Below are 9169 nucleotides of genomic sequence, written 5' to 3' on the forward strand. Positions count from 1 at the left end.
TTATATATTCCAGAAGTGAATACTTGCCTAATGCATTAAAGGGAGTTTTGGTACCAGTGCAGTGGTTAGGGAAGTAACTAGAGTGAGCTATCAGAATGGAGGTATCATCCTTCCATTAGCTGTATCAGTGGTAAGAGAATGAGGAATGCTTTTGATTGGCTGAACATTCTTCTGACTGTCTGCTAAATAATTACATTGACAAACCAGCACCCAGAGAGCCAAATGTTCACTATCAGGCAATAGATTAGCTACTAAATAACACAGTGGGATGGCCTTGACATTTCCTACATTTTTTTAAATTAATCACATTAACTTTCTAATACTGCAAATATTCAGTGACCTAAGAAATCATGTCATCCCTGTATCGTTCAATAAAAAATCATCACACCTTTTTATTGTTGACACAATTTTGTCTTCCCACTACTTGGTGTCACTTTGCTAATGCACAGAAAATAATGTTTCATCACCTATATATTCTGGTAATCTCTGGAGATAAATATTATTTGTGAAAACACTGTCAGTGCTTGTATCATTGGGTTTTAGGTGAGAAGCCCAACTTTATTCATAAGAGAGAGAAGAATCTTAAACAACTCTTATATTATGTATTGTATATTGTATTTTGCAAATTGTGATTTTTTTTATATATAAAATGTATCACATGATTTTTTTATAGAATTCTAATTGTCTGGCTGATGAAATTTAAATAATGCAAGTTATTACATATGATATAGTGTTTGGAAGCATTGAGAAAAATATTTTATAACTTGAAAGCTTTGCTAATAAGTATATTTACTTATTTCTGTGATGGTCAGGATTCATTTCTTTTATATTTATCGTATTTTGTGTTGTATTGAATCCCATTTCCTGCTTTGGATAAGCTGTTTGTTGAGAGATTTGTGAAAACTTCATCTCTTCTTTCTATGTCCAAGAGAACGAGGGGGGCTGCAAAAAAAAAAAAAAAGAGATAATTTTGATAAAGGCAGACATGGATGACCTTTCTATATTCCAAATACTGCTCTAATAATTATAAATAGCAAATAGTTATCAGACATAGAAATTAGCACTTTTCCAAAAGACATAAAAACTGTACCAAATCTATAAACACTAGATGCTATAGTCTTAGGAATCCATTTGCTCAGACAGAAGGAAGTAGCAGCCACATAACTTTATTACTATTTTTCAGCAGTGAATGACATTGTTTGTAGCAAGACACCATACTCACAGTGACAGGCTGATAAAAGTCTTTTTAGGGACCACTAGTTTCTTAATTATGTGAAAAAATATAAAAACAACACTTTATAGTCACATGTAACTTCTATATGCTCACTCACCCCACCCCAAAAAAGACCATATCCTGATAATTAGGGTCACATTTACAAAAGCTACCACTGTATAAAGTCACTATTCTTCCAGCAGCTGCCTTTGAGGATGTCACATAAAATGGGATCAAACAGAGTTTTGTCTACCACACAGACAGGATTACCTTTGACAACCATTGCATTAATTAAGAACTGCAGTATGAAGTCAGAGGGCTGGGAAGAGAGTGAGGCTGTATACTAGGCTGTATAAACCAGCATTCCTTTTTCTATGCAATGGGAGGCAGGGGGTCTTACTACCATAATATGACTCCTAGTGGAGGCCAAGAAACCTAGACTAGAGTGTTGCAGAGGTCTTTGGAGTGTACCAGTAGTTGTCCACAGGCATATGTGGGACCATGTTTGTGTTACATCACTGCTACATTAAAATTCCCCCTACACTTTTATAATACCATACTGGGGTATCCAAATTATATCTTATTTAAGACTTGGATATGGATGATGATTAGCAGTGGGACTAGACTGAAAAACAATAAGAGAAATTACACACTCAAATGCGTTAACAGCAAGCACAGCATTTTAACCTCATCATAAATCTGCAGCCATTGCTCTGGTTTTGGTAGGGCAATGAAATAGCAACCATATTGTCTTTCAAAGGGAAAATAGTGCAGAAAAAATATTTGGGCAGCAAGCACTTTACTTGTAAGGAGGTACAGCATATTTCAACAACATCCTTTTCAAACAGGTGTTATTCTAGCACGATCATCATATGTGCTTCTCATTGTTTATCTCGCACAGTTTGGCCTTCTTTCCCTTACAAATCCAGACAACTACAGGCTTAGTATTCTTATGTATTACTTGACACAAGAAATCAGTGGGGTACAGATATTGGAGGCATGAGGAAGACTACGGTATGCAGACATACAAATCCAGGCACCTTCCATCAAGAGTCTGCTCTCATTTTTGAAGGGGTTAACACTAAAAAATGTGTTTTCTTTACAAAAAGAGACAGAGTCTGAATTAGTTTACATTTTGTTAAGTTGTAAATGAACACATCAGGCCAATCAATTAAATAAAGAGAACCAATCGCTACATAAAGGATGCTGGTGGTAGAATTCAGAAGATTAGGAATTTCCCAAAAGAAACAAGGAATATAGGAATAACTGGGATAAAAAAATGGACCATGCTGAGAAGGAATACTGGTTGGCTAACAAAAGAGACTGAGAGAGCAGCTGAAATGTCAGTGAACAAGGCATCAGATCATTTTGCAAACTTCTAAAAAAATGATGTCATAAACTTTTATCAGGTTGCAAGGCAGTGAAAAAACAAAAAGATAAAGAGATAATTGACAGACACCATTCATAAGGGATACCAGTAACAATCTGTTATCAATCCAGACCACATCAAAAGTAGATATAATGAATACTTCCAGAAATTTCTGAATGAAGCCCCCCCTCCCCCCCACGGTGCAGTACTGCTGCATGCACAGCAAATGACAATAAAGGAAGAAGAACCACTCCAGAGGTAGTATGAAGAGTACTGAGGAAAATGAAATCAGGGAGATCAGCAGATTCAAATGAAGTCATGTCAGTCAAAATCAAGATGTTGGGCTCATTAGGGGAGAAATGGCTTCTGTAGAGACTCATCATAGTATGGAGAGAAAGATATATTTCAGATTACCGGAGAATAAGCATTCTAGTACCAAAGTACAACAACAAATGGGGCACTAACAACTCTGGTTAGTACAGAGGTATCAGACCCCTGTCACACCTCATGAAAAAAGAGTTGAAGAGGGTGATTGATAAATGAATATGCAGAGTAATATAAAGTAAAATGGAAGATAAGCAGTTCAGATTCAGATCATAATGCAGTGCAACGTATCTGATGTTTGCAGTGATACAGATAGTAGAGAAAAAGTTGGAGATAGGGAGAAAGTCCAAATGAGCATTCCTAGACTTGGAGAAAGCATATACCAGGGTTCAAGAAGGCTGACTTGTGTAGTTTTGCAATGGTTTGAAGTTCTGGAAACAATGGTAGAATTAGTGGGGGCTACATCAAGGACCCAATGATATATGTACTGACAGTGTTCAGGTTCCTAGTGGAAGTAAGTGCACATCAGGGTTCAAGTCTGAGATCACTCATGTTCATACTGGTGATGGACTACATTAGCAAGCAGATAGGAGGGGACAGATCAGCACAACTGCTGGATGTGGCAATACAAGCAGACTGAAGAAGAATTCCAGCAAAGGATATGGGACAGGAATGGGGAGCTGTAACTACCAAAGACAGTGGTCATGAGAAAGTGGAAGAACTCAGGAGAAGATGAAAGCTGAGATAGAAGGGAAACTAGTGGAGCAAGCAAGTAGTTCAACTACCTGGGAAGTTTAGTTTAGCAGAAGGTAAGTCTGAATGATGAGGTCAGAGCTAGATGCCGCTGTCAACTATCACAAAGTCTATGAAAAAACAGCACAGCATAAACCCGTGATAAATTGATTGCTTTTGTTCCTTTAGTATATCAGAACTTCATAAGAATAAACAACCACTCATACTAATGCTCATTAAATATACAATACTCTTAATAACATCAAAACAAAACAACCAATCAAAATACATCACAATTAGAATTACAAAAAATATATTTCTTATTTCAAAGTATATACATTTACAACACAAATACTTTTTTATCATTTAAATCTGGCTGTATAAAGTATTTAGAGTTAGGTGCCTAAACAGCTTGTTTAATTCTAAAATGTTATCAAAATCCCCCCTCTAATACCTAAGTCAATTTTTCTGATCATCATAAGCATGAAGTTTTTAAAATTCAATCATTTCAAGCTATGTTTAACCAAAACATTTAATTCATTGTGTTCCTTATTGCTATAAGATGTGCATAGACCCTATCTGTCAACATCCAAGTGGTTTCCCTATGTAATAACTTTCACATTATACACAAATTGCAAAGTAAACCACTCCTTTTGTGCTGCACATATACTTACCAGACACCTAAAAATCCTTTCTTTATTTTTTACTGCAAAAAAATGAGAATCATTAATAAATCTACACTGACTGCATGAACCACAGGGAAATGTGCCTTTCCTTTTATGGGATTTCAGCAAAACTTTTGATTCATTTCCAGCAAAGCATTTACATCAGTATTTCTTTTATAAACAAATTTTTGGTAAAGCCATTACAATAGTTTATACTAGTTCCTGAGTTTCTAAAATTACCTTCCAATTTTCTATGATAATGTTTTAATATCATTAACATGTATAGAATAAGTTGCAAAAGTGTATTTTCCTTCCAGGTTGAAGTCACTGTTCATTCCCTGAAGAAAAGACTTAGTGTTTGTTTGTGTTGGTTGTTTACATAGTTCAAGAGTATGTTTTTGCATTTTCATCTGGCACAAAGTTTCAGGGATGGTATGTGACAGAAGAATGCCGAAGAACCTGAAAATTAAGGTGCACAAAACAGAGGTGGAACCAGTGCTTCTGTAAGGCGCAGAAGCCTTGACAGTGAAGCACAGCAGCTGAGAAAGCTTGAGGTGATGGAGAGTAAGTGCCTGAGATGGGTAGTAGGGTGTGCACTGTGGGGCAGATGAAGAAATGAAGATATCAGGGCAGAAACCCATATAGCCCAAACTGCAGTCAAAGTCAAGGAGAACAGTGGTTTGGGAAAAGCAAAGAGAGAGAGAGAGAGAGAGAGACTGAAGACATGTAACAGGTAGGTATGACTGTTGAAGAAGGTAGCAGTGTGGCTATGAATTGAAAGAAGTAGTGAAAGTTAATGCTACACCCTAATCCTATGTATAAATGGGAAAATGAGGTTAATGCTGATGATAAATGCATAGTTAATGAGTCTTCACACAATACACCAAATATTGACATTACCATAAATATGAGTTCCTTTCTTTAAAAATGAGCAATAACACAGACAATTCTGTCTGTAATTAGTCACTGCTTTAACAGCAGAACTGTCCACTTTACCTAAGGGCATAGCAGCAAACATACCATTATTTCTCACTGCAGGATCTTAAATTGCTCAAGTAAAACATTATCTCACTTTCATGTAACTATCTCTCGAACAGAAAACTCCTTTACACCCTCAGTATCAGTCTTTGTCTGCGACCATCCAGAACTTTATATTACCCGAGTTTCCTTCATATTTCTTCATCATGTTCTAATCAAAACAAATACATTCTTCATATATGTTACTGTTGTTATTCAGTGAAAAATATTTGGCCTTGCATTACTAAGAAATGTATACTTCAAAATTATAGTTATGATTTAAATTGGCAGCAGAGCATTTTGAATTGTGGACTTAACTATGTAAGTAAGTACAGTCTGTTAATAATTAAAATGCTTTCTTCATTAGTAAAATTTTATATCAGAATCAGTAGTCCAACATTTTTATCTTATATACCATCGAAGTTTAAAAAAAAAAAGGTGAACTTGAAATCAACACGGACAAGAATGCTTTAAATGAAATGGATTTATGTACATACATACAATACAATTACTTTCAGCAAAGGCCCTTCTAGACTGCCAATATACCAAAACAGTTGTTCCCATAGTAAATGGCCTTGCTGTTCTTTAAAATATCTAAACTAGTGTTTGCTTTAATATAATTGGGTAGTCTGTTCCACACATCAGCTGCTCTCTCAGAGAACCAATTAGTACACTTCTCATTCCTATAGAATATTGTTTATAGGTTGTTTGATGATTCTCTGCTACTTTTTGATAACCCCAAACATTCCCAGAGGTAGTCTAAAGGCACTATATACATGAATAAGGTCTCCCCTTAGATATTTATGAGACACTGTACAAATTCAGATATTTTAGCCTTTCATGATAACTTAAAATTTTCACATCCATGGATGATCTTGATACATTTCTGCTGTACTGTTACCAGTTTACTCATGCTTGTTTTCTTATAAGGTTTCCATATTGTTATTCCACACTCAAGTTTGGGTCTAATGTAACTAACAATCAATGAGTTCATCATTTCTGATTTCCTAGACTTTATAAATCTTTTTATACAACCTGTAGTACTTTAACTATCATTAACCAATTGGTTGCTATGGTTAGATAAACTCATAGCTAAATCTACCCATATACCCAGGTCCTTAAATGAGTCTACAGTTTCAATCACTGTGTACTGTATTAAATATTCATCTTTCAATTTATGTCTCCCAAATCTCATATGTTTAGTTTTTTATGGGTTTTTGATGTGTTTATCAGCAAGTTATTTTGCAGACATGCCCTATCTGTAACACACGTAATCTGTTTACCCATTTTCAAGTCATCTGCAGACTATAGAACACCTCAGGTGAAAAAGATAGGTCTGAAGTCAACTCCTCATTGGTCAGATCTGACCATAAGCTAATCAACCTAGATATCTGCATCCTGTCCCCACCCAACATTAAGGAAACCACAGTAAAACATTTCTCCAAAGCCAACTTCATGCTTCTTAAGAAAGATGTGACGAACTTCATGACACCCATGCAGATGGACAATACAGTTACGACTGCTGAATCCTACACAAATGCACTCTATAAGCACTTACAACTACAAGAGTGAATGGATCCTGCTATCCCAAACAGAACCAAGAAGCTATCCTCCAAAAAAAGGAAGCCAATCTGGTGGTCCCCTGCCATAAACAAACTCTACAACAGAAGGAAGAAACTGTTGCAAAAGAGAGTAAAATCCCATGAGTGGAGGAGCTTCCTGGTCAGCCTCAGTAAGAAGCTGGGATCCCTTATAAGATCCTCCAAAGCTAGCTACAAAAACAAAATTGCCACTGATTCTAAGGGCAACCACAAAGCATTCTATAGCTATGTCAAGAATCTCAACGGCAACACCCAGATCTGCTCTGAGTTACAGCACAATGGCACGAAAATTACAGAACCAACTGATATTGCCAACATCCTGGCAGATAGGTTCAGTGTTAACTTTAACCCCTCTTACCTCCTAAAGGGCCCATATCTATACTGGAAGAATGCAGAGTCCCTGTAATCACATCTATGCATGTAAAAGCTGCATTCTCTAAAACCAAAAACACAGCATCCATGGGAACGGACAACATCCCAGGCTGCGTTTACACCAATGTCAGAATGAACTGGCTCCCCACCTAAGCACCATGTTCAATCATAGTCTCACATCAGGCTTTGTGTCCACTGAATGGCGCACAGCAACAGTTATCCCACTCCACAAAGGGGGAGCCTCCACAGATCCTGGGAACTATCGCCCTCTTAGCCTGAAGAGCCTGGTCTGCAAGGCCATGGAACATATCATCATGGAACTCATAAACAATGACATTGGTAACCTCCAAACTCTGGACCCCACCCAGTTCGGGTTTGTGAAAGCAGATCATGCCTTCTGAACCTGATCAACTTCTTTAAGGCAGTCACCAAAGCCGTAGACAAGGGTAAGGTGGTTCACACAGCCTATCTTGACCTTGCCAAGGCTTTCGACACCATCCCCCATTCTGGAATTATAGCTAAACTCACTAAACTAGGTATAAATCCCTGCATCACAAGATGGGTTGCCAACTGGCTTACTGACAGAACCCACACTGTAAAAGTTGCAGACTCCAAATCTGACTTCAAACCAGTGACAAGTGGAATACCACAGGGTTCAGTCCTGGGATGCTCCTGTTTGGTATCCACTTCTCTGAAGTACAGGCTAACACAGAAGGCCTCTGGATAATGAAGTCCGCAGATGACTGCAAACTAGGAGCGATAGTTGAGTCCCCAAATTATGTCGACATCCTACAGAAGGGTCTTACTGAGACAAATGCCTGGTGTCAGAGGCATGGCCTCAAGCTCAATGCCAAAAAGTGCATTGTCATCCCCGTTGGTAAAAACTCTGTACCCATGAGCTACCACATAAACGGCAGTCTACTTAACTCCGAATGTGTGATAAGAGACCTTGGGACCAGGTGGACAGTAGTCTCTCCTTTGATAATCACATCGCCACAGTAGTCAGGAAATCCTTCTATGTGGCACACCTCATCACAAAAGGGTTCTCATCCAGGAAAAAAGAGGTCATTGTTCTCCTCTACTTGACACTCATTAGACCCATTATAGAGTACAATGCCCCTTTTGGAATGTACCTCACAAGACATCTGCAGCAGCTGGAAAGGCCACAGAAGTACCTCACAAAGAGGATTACTTGCCTCAAACAGATGCCCTACACTGACTGTCTCAAAAAACTCCAGCTTTATTCTGTAGCATATCACCTACTCCGAGGAGATTTCTGCCTAACATATAAAGCTATGTTAAACCCAGAGCTGTTGGACATGCTACACCTAAAGAAATCCCAATCCCTCCAAGCTACATGCTCTAGGGACCTAAACTTTGTCACCACAATAAACAAGACATGCTGGAGGGATAGATTTCTGTCCCAGAGACTTCCTATATTCTGGAACAAGCTGCCCATCTATGTCAAGCAAAGTTCCTCATTAGCACTCTTCAAGAAAAATCTTGATGAGTGGATGGGAAATAGGAAATACACCCCGGGGATCACTTCTGTGGCTCTGCTTGACAGAGGCACAGGAAATGAATTTCTTGGGTGGAGTAAGACAGGGAACTTTGTTGGCTAGGCTTGCTTAGGCCCTTGGGCCGATAGCCTAGACTTACCTATGAACCTATGAAAGATAGAATCTAAACAAGTAAGGGCCTAGGACAGAGCCCTGTGGGACACCCTGACTGTAACCAAGAATTTCACCTGTCCAATTGCTGTATGAAACTTGCCATGTCCTATTTTTAAGCCATGCAGCTTTCCATCTTATCAAGAGTACATCAATATCTAAAAATGGTACACGTCAAGGCTGTCCTTTATCTCCCTTGTTATTCA

The sequence above is a fragment of the Protopterus annectens genome, chromosome 1.part0, assembly GCF_019279795.1.
Source record: "Protopterus annectens isolate FY-2018-M chromosome 1.part0, PAN1.0, whole genome shotgun sequence".
In the NCBI taxonomy this organism is placed as follows: domain Eukaryota; kingdom Metazoa; phylum Chordata; order Ceratodontiformes; family Protopteridae; genus Protopterus; species Protopterus annectens.